Consider the following 15,213-nt stretch of genomic DNA (forward strand, 5'->3'; position numbering starts at 1 on the left):
TTTAGTGCTTAATTCTTAAAACTTTTAAAATATTTATTATATATTTATAAATAACCAACATTATTTATTTTTGGTTATATCAAATGTAAGCATGGTTTTAACAACATCTCTCAATCACACGTTAAGCAGTTAAATTGCGTTATCGAATGAAATATAATTTACGCGGTGGGAATGCAATTATTCCTATTTTTACACAAATTTTCCAAACATTGTTGAAAAGCATTACTTTCAGTAGAAAAATATTACAAAAGCTCTATCAGAAGATTATTCAATGATTAATTGAAGTAACGAAATGTGTTGTCTCAAACTAAATTTTTAACATTTTCATATGTTGTGAATTATCTAACTCCCTTCTCCAGAAGTTGTAAAAATGCATCGGAAAATTATTCGCGTAAAAATAAATTCTATTTATTCCAATTTAACTATAACTGTGTTAACAAACCTAATAAAGTTGATTCATTTGATTGTTAATTTTTATCTGTTTTTATCATTTTCTGCATACACAACCTGGTTGCAATTTGTTGAGTTTACGGGGTTTGTGAAACAGAGATTAAAATCCAATAGATCCAAACTTCCTCGGTGATAAGTCATCACAAGTTTATTTTGTCTATTTAAAATAAAAAATTCGCTTCAAAGCTATTGTTTCATTCTAAGTTTTAGGTTTGCCAATCAAATATATTATTTAGAATTTAATTTGAATTATTTAAAAAAAAATACAGCATCAGTTACCGTATCTTACTCTTCCAATGAATTTCTGAGTATACCAAAAGATTGTCCTAGGAGGCTCGTGGAATAGAACATTTGATAATGAATGTAATGACACATCCCCTTTGTCCATTATTTTAAAATCTGACAGTCCAGGATCAGGTTCATCTCTGGTCAGAACGTGAGCATCAACTCTCGGCTGTGATTTCTTAGTATAAAACGGAAAACAACGATCAGCACTCAGAAGGGATGATGATTACGAATTAAACGGTCCGAACGATGCGTCCTGGAATGGGGTGGGATGAAACAATAACACGGTATACCGGTATACTATATAGTTTGTTTCGTTCGGGTTGGTGTGGATGAATATAAAATTCCCAGAAAACAGTCAGTACCATTGGTAAATTACATGATTAAAGAAGCAGCGCTAGGTGCTTGGCAGTGGCTTTTAAACATTATTTGAATCAAGAGTGCTGTTAGCAAACCACTGTGGTTCTTTTGCTTCAACGTATGTTTGTTAGTTTTGAGGAAGTTTGTTTAAATATTGATATTATCAATCATTTTTTTAGCATTGGACGAATTAAGAGAAGATAGAAAAAAATAATTGATTGCATTTTACAGTTAAAAATCACTTTCTCATTCATATTTCTCAATCCATTCAGCAGTGTAACATGTTTCATGTAAAACGAAGTGTGTAAACCGCCCTGATTTATGGTATTTGGAATACATTTCGCATCCAACTCATCCAACAAAACTTATGATGCATTTCGAGGTAAAGTTTCCGGTGGAACAATTTTAGCAATTTTAACTCATGGAGCTGAAACAATTTTAAATCAAAGCTTTCCTTTTTTTACTTTTTGATGAATAATTTTGCTACTTCCTGAACGGTTAAACCTTACACCGAGCTGTAAGGTAAATACAATCCCCGAGCCCAGCCTCTCGAGCCCCGGAAAGAAAACACCGAATGTGTCGTAGGCTGACACACGCTGCCCACACGCTCACACGTGGCTTCCTGTTACACTTCCCCTCCCTCCGTGTACTTACCGAGTGTGGCCCGAGTTCCTGTTGAAGGGGCGGGCGAGGGCGACGACACCGGCACGGATGATGCAACGAACGGTGGCAACTGCAGCAACGCCAGCAGCAGCAACACCGGAAGCAGCAGCAGCAGCGACGGAAACGGCAATGCAACTTTATACATAATTGATTCGATTACGGGTCCAATTCATTTTCCACGCCACCGGGCTTCCGTTCGATTCGCGTATTCGTCTGTTTGTTTGTCTGTTGGCGCGTTGGTTTTCTCCTCCCTCTTAACTCCCACTACCCTGGCAGGCACTCCTCGAGCCACTGTTGTTTTACGTTTGTTGTCACGATTGATCTTTAGCGTGATTTAAGCGCCAGCGTAGGCTTGGTGGCGCGAAAAACCCATATGTGTGCACACTTGTGGGTGCGTATGGCCGTGCAGCATCGATTGCAACCACCGAGTTGTCCGTTTTTCTGTGCCTCACCCATTCCCGGTGGTGGAGCTCACTTTTTTGTTTTTCCCCCAGTTGGTGCAATGGGTAAGTGGTCCGCGGTGTCGATGTGTTTGCCCGATGGTTTCACTTTTCAACTGGATAAATAATTTAAAATAATCACAATCATGAGAAGCTTTTAATTTCCTCAATAAATACCCGCGTGCTTTTAGCTCGGTAGCGTAATGGATCCTTTTTAAGTTGCAATAATTCATTTCAACAACGATTGAAATTTATTACGAAATGTAAAGTAAAACTAATACCTTACACAGTGAGACCAATTTCAAAACCACTTAGAAGCTTCTTAAAAGCGAAGACACTAAGACACAAGGCGTGACTGTTTCCATTTGCCACGCTCTGCCCTGAAACACACTCAAAAGGGATTTCGATGGGATGACGGTTGCATCACCGGGCAACGTGACGCAAACAATCTGACACGCCGGACAAGCGGGAGAAGCGGCTAGCGCCCGACAAAAACAACAGTTTTGCTGCACGATGTGATGGCTGAAGCCGATGGGTGGCTAGGAAATGCATCGCTCTAGCAGGTGCATAATTTATGCGCCTACTAATTGCCAAACATATCGAACGGGGTTGAAAATCGCACCGGAGCAACCTTACGGGGTTTGACGATGAGTCGAGTGCGACGAGACCGACGACGTGGGGGAACTAAATAAACGGTACTGTTAATCTTCGACCGCGACACCAGCTTGACACTTATCTGTTTGTGCGAATTATTTCGGGGTTGCGATTTTCCTTATCAGCACCACGCTTCGTCTTCGAGCCTTTGACGCTTGGTCTTTGGTCGAAAGAGGCGTGTGATTCGCACGAAATGTAATGCGCCACAATGGCGGCAAGGCGAATGTGCGAATGATGATAATTCCTACGGAACACGCACCGACCTTCCCGGGCGAGCGTTGTTGCACTGTTCAAAACAAGACACACACGTACACGACACGGCATCACACAACATCATCAGCAAAGCCGACCTCGCTGGCAGCGATGGACGTTCGACAACAGACCGTGATGGGCATTATAAACGCCCAACCTGCGCCTTGCTGACGCTGTGTCCGGCCAGCCTTAGTACACTCGAACGACTGACGGACGTGTTCTGGTGCGCTTCGGTGCTGACCGAAGGCGCCGTACCCGTCCGCCAGGATACGGTCGTGGAATGTAAACAAATACGTTCATTTTGCCTGCCTGCTGGATGCGTCCGGGGGTTTTTGCGCAGTCTCGTGCAAACCGCCCGTCGTCAAAATGTGCCGCCCGGCGTTCATTCGTGGCGCCTTCGGGAGCGCGCGGCCTGCTGGGATGAACACCAACAAATGTTCGTGCAGCATTCGTGCAAGATTTGCTTTCCGTTAATTTTGGCGGTTTCGAAGTGGCTCCAATGGGTGCTTGGAGGTGGAGGATATACTTACGATCCACGTGCATGTTTAAAGGGTGTTTAGTATGAATTTTTAAAAGGTAATTTCTTCAATTTGGATTTAAAAAAGGGGTTTTAAAGAAATTTTAAGTCCTAAATTTATGCCCACAATATACCCATAAACCATTTTGAATTTTGTATTGCATAAACTAATTAGGAAAAACCAGAACTGCCCAATATGCGAAAACTCACGAGGGTTAATTTAATATCTTTCCGTGTATTCAAGGCTGCACAGTCCATTGCTTTGCACGTTTGCTATTAGAGTGGTTCCGAGCGTCAAAAGTAGCATTAGCCATTAACACCTCATTACACCTGGGTCGACTGAGTTCCCCTTCGTAAAGGGCTCTTCTTTAGTATATGCCATTTAGACGCAGCCTTGTTCAGGCTATCGTATATGCCGAAGGTTGCTCCCAAAAGGACACTTCACTTACAACGCCAACCGTCTTCGTTTGTCTCATAGTTGGTAGTGAACGGGAAAATCATTAACCCACCGCCATTAGCGTCCCATTTGAGGCAAAAGGTTGGTTGCTGAAAGGATAACGTAGAGAATTGTAAGGAATAGAATATTTCATTTCTAGGGGTTGGCTTGTGGCTTATAAAAAGCTGTTTCCATAAGCAAATTCAGCTTTAAAAAGGCTTGTTTCAAATTTCTTAAATTTTATTTTATAAATTTTTTTTGGAAACCAAAGGCTCTCGGTTTCAAGAAACTGAGCTTAACCTACATTACCACTTCTTCTTTCAATTCACCAAAATATGACCCGGTAACGATTGGCGGGGGGTGTTTTCAAAGTACCATAAATTATGCAGTCTGCAAAAATCCTTTTTCCACCTATCCACCATGCACGACTCTCACCCCCGCCCGCCCAAGGTTCGGATGTGTTTTTCGTGATTATTGTGGCTCAGTGGCGGCCGCTGTAGGACGAAGCGGTTCGTTGCGCCCTGCCGACGAAAGCGATGGAACGTACATCCTTCGCTCCTATTTACATTTTTCAAGGGGAAACCCCACCCAGGGGGAGGGCTGTCACCTGCGCCACTAGCATCACGGCATTACGGTACACCGTCATATATCTTCTCCGCCGGTCCGCACTCCGGCGCTCCGATTTACCGGCCACCGTTCGGAGAGCCCTCGCTTGCTTTATCAAAACCACGATGGCCCGCGGCATTTGGCAACACATCATCCAACATTCAATTCCGTATAATGACAGTGAAAGAGTTTATTCTTTTCCATTTCTGCTTCTGTCCCTCACTGGGTTCAGGTGTGGTACTCTTTTTTCACACCGGCAGACTACAGAGGGAGGGAAGAAAATGTAAAGGTGCTTTTGTTTTTATTTCCGTTTTGCTTGCCATGGCATTGATAGGCCTTCTGTAAGTATGTTGGTTTATTTTTTCTTTTATACCTTTCCATCTCTTGTCATCCAGTTTTCCTCTCAGCGATCAGAACATTCTCGGAAATTTATTTACTCATCGTAAATACGGTTCAGAATCATAAGTTGCAGCATGACAAAACCTGCATCAATTTCACTTCCGGTTGTCAATGAGAACGTTGTATATTAAATACGGTTCTTCGTACGGAATAATAGCTGAAATTTGACTGACATAATAGAAAAGAAAGAAATACGCAAATGTTTTCAATCCACGTCCCATGGGGCTTTCTGTTCTTGGAAGTCAACATGGGTAAAGAGTAAAGAGTCTTCTTTGACATAAAATTCAACTTTCAGCCAACCCTAGCTACTGTAGTTCTAGAAAGTCATGCAACTATGAAATATAACTTTAATGGAAGCAAAAAAACTGTAAAATAGACAATTAGCCTTCACCACAAAATTGGATGGAAATGCTACATTAAACGCTGGGAAAACGTAGATGTATCAACATTCTTTTCCTCAGGATAGCGGATTCCAATCTTTGCTCACCCTTTTTCTATCGCATATCACACTCGATAAGACTCAACTTCTCTGTGGCTTGTGAATCATATATTTACTTAGGCATATTTCTCTTGCTACAGCTACCAGCGCAGTTACATCCGCTGGCTTCAGCAAGAGACCGGCAAAAGTGTATACTTGAGCGGACCACATGCGGGATGTGGTTATAGTCAACATCAACGTTCGTCTGCATCGTTTTCAGATTGCACCCTCGCAGGATTTCCTCACCACTTGACGCTTGAACAAACATAAATAACATTAAAATAATGAAAGACTCCAGCTGGAGTTCAAGAACAACTTCCCTCTTCACCGATTGGATCAATGCTTTCCGAGAACTTTGCACGGCGGGAGGCAAATCATTTGAGATTTTTGATTTCATCCCCACAGACATCCTTGCAAATCATTCGCTTTACGGTGGAAACAAGAAAACGGTTTTCGTTGAATCTTATTTCGTTGATCTTATCGTTTTAGGGAATTCATTTTTCATTTCCCCCACTCAATGGACGGTTGAGAAAACTCTATCGACGGTGTTCGAGCTACGATTAGGCACTGACCTTTTGACAGCGACATCGACCGAGAAGTGGATCAAATTTAAATTAATCGGCTTTGGAAATTGAAATCAAATTATCGTAACGGAGCCCCTCGCGGATTCCGGCACCGGTCCGGATTTACGTTTAACATAATGATGCATAAATAATGTGCACTTAAGTCATTTTTTTACCTTTCTCGCCAGCTCCGCCGGCAGCCTTCCCACCCAGCCGAAGAACTGGCAAATGGATGACGACGGTTTGCCGCCGACAATCTTGATTCCGACCGACAGTTCGGTTTGTTGGTGCCCGTGTTTAGTGGTGTGGGAGAAAATAAATAATGCCCAAAGAACGGAAAAAGAACGCGGAAAAGCTTTCGGGAGGTTATTTTTCCAGTGGCAAAAGAACACCGGGGATTTTTACCTTTGAAAATGTCATCCTCGTCGGCGGGACGGTTCGTTTTCCGGGGTTGGGGTCTCGTTGCTTGGCCACTTCCAGGTGGCCTCTTCTGGATGAGGATACTTTCATTTGATCTGTTAAACGCTTCATGCTATTTATTTGAATCAGATTACATGCTATTGTGAATTCATGAATGCCTCCGCTTGCAGAGGAAACTTAAATGATAATGTTACTACCTTTTGTAAGGCACACAAAATGTAAAATTTTACTAGGTGTACTTGTCTGATATCGGTATGTAGAGAATTTGATAAACACTTAGAAGAAACATTTTTATTCTTATTCACATCATCATTATCCTTTTAACACGTTAAGCGCTACGTCGGCCCCGTGGGGCCGACAGTGTTCTTCCTCGTAAGCCGGCGTCGGTCTGCTCGGGCCGACAGAGCCCGTTACAATTTGCGCGTAGCGCTTAACGTGTTAAATTTAAATTCCATTTTATGTCAAGTGTTGAATATCGAGTTTAATACGAGCCCGTTGTTGGTTAGTTTATTCAAGTGATCCTATTTTTATTAGATCAATTTTCTGTTCTGTTCCGCTGCCAATCTGACGAAAGCTAAGATTTTGAATTTCTTTTCATGACTGAAGAGAAGTCCTTTCACTCCCCATCTCATCGCGTCGCGAACGTGAACTGCTAATGGAATGAAAGCAAATAAATGGAAATTTGAATGATCCACAGCACGAAGTGCTCTCACCGTGCGATGTTCCTTTTCTGGTTCGATTTTCCGTTCGGTTGTTAAAGAAAAAAAAAACACAGAAAATGGAAGTCAAGCAGCGCGCTGGAAACGTCAGTTAAACAGAAATCGTTTATTTGTAATATTTGTTTGGTGAAATAGAGAGATGAAGATGGTGAAAGAAATTCAGCCAACAAAGAAGGATGAATAGCTTGGCAGTATCATGAAAATTTAATTAATATATCAATGAATTAAGTGAATGGTGCTGACCATGGAAAAGTCTGCTGAGCGTTTTATTGAAACGTTATATTTGTACTAAAATGAACTTGTTCACTACGGAATGTTTTATCAATGAAAATGCTCGTACTTCAGACGGCAGTTGAAGATGGCTCGTTAGCGTTCTGAGAAAATCGAATAAAGGTAAAATGAAAATTGTTCAAAAATTGGTTTCCACGATCAAAACGCAAGGTATCGGATCACTATTCGCGTCGATAAAGAGCCTTTCGATGTCGATGTCTTTGTTTCTTAAGGCGCTTCGCAAAAAAACCCTCGGTACTGCTCACAGAACACGGTTCGATTGATTCCGTGGATTTTTCCAATTTACTTTCGTTTAATATTAGATTTGCTCAAAGTTGGCATGGAAATTGAGCGAAATCCCTGCGCTACTTCGCTCGTTCACTTTGGCCTGTTTTGCAGACCTGTTTCCTGTACCTTTTTTGTCCCTTTTCTTGCCCCGGATTCACCAATAGCAGGCTTGAGGCCGCCCGTCTCAGGCAGGCTCGTTTGAGTCGCACACTTACACGAGCCCCATTCGCACCTCATCTTCATGCCCGCCTTTTCTAAAGTCCCCGCAGTACAAACTATCAATCAAAAAGTGTGGCAGGAACAACGGGATGGCAAAAGCACGAAGGTTTTACTTTCTCAACCGTGCACTCCTACGAAAGAACTAGGCCATCGGGAGAAGGGTGCACTTTGAAGTGAAATAAAAACAAAGATCAAATTGAAGAAAGTGAAAAATCAATCAGTTTTCCAATTTGCGACGCATTACCCTAACAATATATTGGAAGTGCCAGGGTGCTTTTCCTTTGGTAGACAGTCTCCGGAGGTTTTGTCACTTTGACGAGCCGAAAAGGATCCTTGATGGTTATGGGAATAAAGAGTTTTCCGAAAACTTTGCTCATCGTGGGAATGTAATGTTGTGGAAGTGCTATGAAATAAATGGTACCACAAATGATAATGTCTTATTCAAAGTATATGAGGTTTTCCCTTGATGTTTCACGGATTTCTCTAGAAACACCTTTTAACCTCTTTCGATCCAATCTACGCTACGGGGTCAGCAATTTTCACCCCTTTCCCCATAACATACCATTATAAATGAGGGAAGACATTTTCAAATTTGCATTCCTTAACGATCCATCGCGTTGTCAAAATCTGCTTGTACAGAACACAGCACAGCAGTTCCGGTGTGGTTTACGGTGTGGAACAACGGCAACAACCAAACACGACCGTTTGGAACACGGAGGATGCCGGGCTTCATTGCATCGCTAAGTATGCAACCGATCGTTTGAAGAATGAAAGAATAATTTCACCTTTCACCTGGCAGATGGTGGAGCGGATTATCGACAGGAATGGATGGTGCAGGTTGTTCGGGGAGCATTCCCCGAGTGGTTCGGTCTGGCACAGATTTCCCGTTCGCCCGACGGATTGCGCTCGAGGTGAGAATTCGGTGCAGGAATGCGATGCAAATATCTTGATTTATGTTGCGAAACTGAGCGACTTCGGGATGAAAATTCTGCTGTGCCGGTGCGATGTAGAGGTTGGGTAGGGGCTTAAGTGCAGTTCAAAAGAAACGCTTAGCACATTGAAAAGCAAGCAGTCTTAGCTTGAGTTGTGAGATTCAGTTAAAACACTTTGATTTGTATACGATCAATTCATTTCAAGTTATTTATTTATTAATATAACTATCTTCATTATAGAACAAGTATATAATGTAACATATACAATGTACGTAAACGTAACGTTTTTTTAGTGAAATATCCATACTTCATGTCATATTCAGAAACGCTTAAAGAATATCTGATAAATATGATAGCAAGAGACAATGAAGGTAAACTTTTGATTGATAGAATTCGTTCAAAAGTTTCCTTTGTAGCTAAGAATTTTCGTGATAAGGATTTAGGAGCTATTTAGGGCATAGACTTACCTGTAGATATACCGGTTCACATTCCATATGTAGGCAAATAGAAAACATACTATTCAACGCAACAATATAATATGTTTTAATATTGTCAATCGATGTAACCAGCTGGAAGTAATGTTAACAGTTTCTATAGAACATGAGTTTTAAAACCAACTTACAAAACGAATGTGCATAAACAAATGCGACTCAAGGGAAAAACTACTAAGCCCGGTACCGATAATATATACAAACACTATTCAAATCATTAAAAACAATACATATATCCTGAACTTTTGCCTACCTCCATCCAGGTTACATGACTGCACCTGTGTGCAGTTTCGATTACTGCTCCAGTGCGATTCAAATGCTGGGCTCTTGTTTACTAGTTGAAGCAGAAGTTCAAAAAAGTTCTATAAAATGAAAATGAGAATGGCCCGATTTTTATGCTCATACGGCACATGGTTTGCCATCATAGCCTTTGTTGCAGCAAATCGTCCCTACCACCAATACCCTAAACCTGACGCCCTTACACCAAACCACAGCGATGTTGGGAAGTGTTTTATGCTTGCCTCCCGCCACACTTGTGCACACAATCAGGGCGCAGGGCTATTATCGTATGCTGGCTATGCTGGCCAGCACAAGCGAATGGTAAAGTTTTAATGAAATGAAAAAGCCACCGACAACGGTTGCCCGATTGCATTAATAAAGGCAACCGAATTCGAATCGACCGCTTCCGGAAAAGCGTTGTATTTATTCGTTCATTCATTCATTGCGGTACGACTCGGCGTATATGGTAGAGAAAGTAAACACTTGCAGCAGTGTGCCCTCTGTTAGCAAACACCTTCCGTCGTATACTTTTCGAAATGGTTCATTTCGGTGCGGAACGAAACTTTTGTATAGTTTTGGCTATTTTAAACTTTTTTTTTATTTCTTGATTTCCCATCTCACTTTCTTCGAAATGTGTGAAATGAAGCCCGAATCTGAGATCATCTATACGGCGTTCAAAATTAGTTTGGACGGGAAGCAACGGGACTTTCATTTGATATGTTTTATTTGCACAGTTGCATCATAGTATCTAAATTTATTTCTTTAAAAATAGTAACATTCAACCTCGAAATAATCCAATAAAATTTCATGCTTTCCACGCAAGTAAATAACAGATGGATTTATATGAAAGAATTTAAAAATCATTACAATCTTAATGTTTTTTTTAAATGTGTATTTTCTTTCATAATTAAGTGTTTGAATTAGTTCTATCGTTTACTTTTACTTACCCTCATACTTTTCGGAAATGGTTTTCCTCTTTGTCGCTGAAATCCTTTCCACTATACGCCACTTCCCCAGTTTGCTGACATCATTGTAAGCATTATCATGAGCCACCTTGGAGCGACGTCAATTTTTCATGTTTGAGTTTGAATATTTGCACTTAAATCAGCGCTGGCGGTTCATCGTTTGTCGACGCCCCCGAAAAGCTTTTTCAATACAATAAAGCCGCAAACAAAAAGCAGCAAAAGAAAAATGAAAAGAGAAAAAAAGTCAAGGTACGGAAAAAGGATTCGCCCTTTCCGCCTGCAGGCATGAGTTTCAGTTCTATTATTACTGCCCCCATTACGTAACGTACGGTGGATTCTTAGCGCGTTTGATCAATTGCAGAAAGTTGAGTGGCTCCTGATTTTCGTTTTTCAATCCCACTCCGCAGCCGAAACTCTACGGGAGATTCTTTTCTTTGACACAAAAGGTGGAAAATGCAAAGGCAAAGGATAAATCAACCGTCCGCCTTGGGACGTTCCGCCGGGAGATGCGGAATGGAGCGGACCGAAGCCGGTACAAAAGGTGTACGTGGATAGAAAAGGCTGGTAAGAAACTCGACGGCTCCATGCCAAGGTGGGAGTAATGTTGCTACACGTTTTTTTTGTAGGCCATGAAGGGAAGTTTTGCGCTGTAATGCATGCCGATGGTGTTAAGTGCGTTCGATGAAATACTTATTTTTTACTTTTACAATACTGATTATTTTTAACAAAAGACCCAAATAGTGTAACCAAAATGGATATTTTTTACTCTTGAACACAATAAAATACTTTTATTTCGTTATTTTAAGGATTACCTGAAGATAAATTTCATTAAACTCGAATTCAAACAAACGAATAAAGTTCTCTATGTTTCCTTACAGTTGTGAATTGAACAAACAGCTCTCGATGTTCTCGGTCTAAGCTAAATTTCATGTTACTTCAGATCATGCCAACTCCTAGCTCGACTCCACTTAAACGCTAACAATCTTGATGATGTTATCCAAACAAATCCACTTAACTTATCCATGAGTGGCGCGTTTACTGTCACAGTACCTAGTTGGAGAAAAACTTTAGTTCAACCCTCCTACACCATCATGGACCACCGTGATTTATCGTTTTATATTCTACAAATTACTGGTGAACAGCTTCGGCTCGCATTGTTGGCGTTTGGTTCGTGCGGTTGGGCCAACAGCCAGGATCAATCAGGATCAACGCGAAAGGGCGCGAATGTGGGACGGGTGACGATGCTCAATACCGATGTTTATGGGGAACGAAATCAGTAAATAATTAACTGCGAAAAGTTGTGCCCTCTTACCCGGCAACAGCGACGACGAAGAGCTTGAATAAATTATCGCCCCGGTTGGCAGGAGTCAAGTGAAGACGACGATGTTTTGCATCACGATGATTCACGTTTTGCCCGACTCTCCAGCCTAGAAGAGCACAAGTTTATTGCTTTCCTGCGCAAGGGCGTCGGAATCGTACGCAAGCCACGTGCGACATGCAGTTGGAAAACTTTTCCCGAACCGGTACTTAAAGCGATCCGGTTGAAACGATCACCGAGCGAAAGTTTTGGTTCATTTCACCGGTTTGAGTCGGCTTTCTCCCTCGGTACGATCGGACGGTATAAGGACACTTTGGCATTCAGAATGGAATGGGGCTCTTCCTCCAGTTTGGAGAGCAAACTTTTTCACGGTGGAAACTTTTGAATCAACCAGCAACAGCTCACTTTATTCATGGCCTGAAGTTTATTTCTACCCTCTCTGTCTTTCGCCATCTACGGATCTCCTTATGTTATCTCGCCCAAGCTGTACATACTGCGCCGTTAACCTTCGATCGCAAGGTAAAATTGTAACGTCATGCGCCCCCAGGAGGGCGGGAAAGTTTATCGAATTGGTTTGGAAATAATTTACTTAAAGCGCCTTCATTAGGGAAAACCGTACGGTACGGTTGGCAAAGTTTGGTGTGAAAAGTGGCAAATAAGTTAGCTTCATCCCGGATTACAACGCGCACGTGCTTCGCGGGAAACACTTCGGCACGATTGCAATACGTTGAGAGTTTAGGGAAAATCATTGCCTAATCATGCCTTGGAAATATCTGAAACAAATAAAATGTTAGTTAAGAATTTGAACTCGACTTTTTTCGAATCTAACTGACTTTTAATATTCTAGTTTTTATTTCGATTATTAAATGAAACTTGAATGCATAAGTAGTTCACCTTAAATGTCAAAATAAAAGGAATCGAATTAAAATATAATTAGATCATTTAACAAGGGATTTTTACTGATCTTTTTACTTTTTACTTCACCTTTCAGAACATTTGGAGACAAAAGACATGCTCAAGCAAACGACAAAACTTATCAAATTGAACATTTCCCAACGAAACTAAGCAAATTATGTAAACGTTTTTCAAAGTTATTGCAAATAATAAAGATGAACTTTCAAAAACTTATTTCTGTTTCTACTAAACTGCAGTTGTTTCACTTGCCAAAATCCTGCGACATCATCGACCAAACATATTAGAAATCGTACCCACTAATTCAAGGCTCAATCACCAAAAAGTGTCCCCGTACGACGTTAAATGAACGGCCCTGGAATAGGAGCTCGATAATTTGGCCGTTAATATTCTGCAACCGTTGTGCTATGGTGGTGTAATTCAAAACTCCACACAGCTGCCACGCGAGCGAATGGCGGAAAAATATGAATGCAAAACAAAAAGTAAAAATTCCACGATATTATTCGTTTCGTTCCATTTCGGGAAACCGCGTACAACCATCGCCATTGAATGGTTCCATTTCCTTAGCAGTGGCTAGGAAGTATGCATATGTGTGTGTTTACATTGTTCAGTGATTACTTGTACATCGTTTGGTTAAGGGTGTACATTAGTCGCGACGTTCCGACGAATATGCTAAATCAATCACTTCACGCCAAATCCTCTTAACGCCTGTTTTTCCCTCCGTTCAACATAACACCGGGCAAGCGAACTGCTTCGATTTGCGATTAATGACGTTCGAAAGCATACCGAAAATCACAAATGGCCGGCTGCATCTTGGCAGGTCGTAAATCGTGCACCAAGGACGGATGCAAATATCCGTGCAAATAGATGCTCATTTGCATAAGCGTCAAATTCCCCCCTGGAAACGAACTAAAATATTAAACTAAAATGTCACACAACCCTACCGAGGGCGAAAAGCCAACCATTGGTTCGAATGCACCACGAGAAAATGCAAATGTTTGTGCCAAAACAGAGAACCTTGCGCGCTTTCGAAAACGTTCGGATTTTCCTCGGCATACATTGATGGGCTTGGAAACAAAATATACACGGGCCTACTGGGATCAACTAATTGGGATAGATGCGTTTGGTTCGCAATCATAAAAATGGTGGCTGATGATAATAGTCTGGACGACATCCGAAGGAAAGGCACGGACTTTTTTACGAACTCCGCCAACGGATCAAACAAGATGAGAAGAATCCCGTTCTCGTTCAGGATCGGAATGAAAATACACAGTCAGTAACCGCATTCGTCAAAAGGGCGCCCGAATCCGGGGGAAGCCGAAATATGCGACATCGCCTTTACCGGTCCCATGTTGATCGTATTAATCCTTTTTCCCTTTCGATTCTCGGATTTCTCGCCACCCTGCGGGTCGGCCGGGAACGAAGGGGTTGGTGGAAAATATGCAAAATTATGCTAATTTCTCTTGTTCATTTATGTTTGCGTTTTTCCTGGCTGCTGACGGTTCCGGGGTTTACTTTTTTAAATGATTGCGTCCGCTGTGTCACACACCTTTGCGAATTTTGCCCGGGTCGATAGGATCAGCACTCCCCGGGACCCTGGGAAGGGCTGAAACGGGGCTACATGGCGAAAGTGGGAATATTAAAATCGAACCGAGGTAGAAACAAAAAAAAAAAGAACGGTCGCGAAAATCCTTTCCCCGCCAGGAGCGCAGAATTATGATGATGCTGCAATGCTTGTTCGAAAACATTGTACCCGGGATGGGTGACCCGGGATTACGGGGCGAAGGGAAAACCCCGCCGAAGAAAGGATAACGACGCTTCAACTCGCGGAAAAATGCGTAAAGTTTGCTGACAAAAAAGAATGCTGTGCGGGCCAAAAATTAATAAACGTCGATCGAAAAACTGCCCGGGCGAATGGTAATAGCACACCATGAACCCTACTAGGACCGGGGGTTTGGGAAAAACGCATAACCGTTGGTGGAATGATGTTACCCATCGTTTTTTTTTAAATTCCAGATTGAACAATATTTTATGCATATTGTTTGTGGACGTGGGGAATTAACCGAGCGAAGGTAATTAAATCGCGTTTGCATCTTTTATTTACCGAAAATCAAGAGATGGGTAACAACGAACAGATAAAAAATGGAAAACGTTGTCGTAAATCGCACTTCCTCATGGAATGCAATGAACAAGATGCGTTTTTCTGTCAAAAAAAAAACCTTAGGAAATCTCCCCGGGGTGTTCGTGAGCAGGTAAAAGGGTTTATGAGACGCTCTTTCGTTTCCTACACGCCGGGA

The sequence above is a fragment of the Anopheles ziemanni genome, chromosome 2, assembly GCF_943734765.1.
Source record: "Anopheles ziemanni chromosome 2, idAnoZiCoDA_A2_x.2, whole genome shotgun sequence".
Lineage (NCBI taxonomy): Eukaryota > Metazoa > Arthropoda > Insecta > Diptera > Culicidae > Anopheles > Anopheles ziemanni.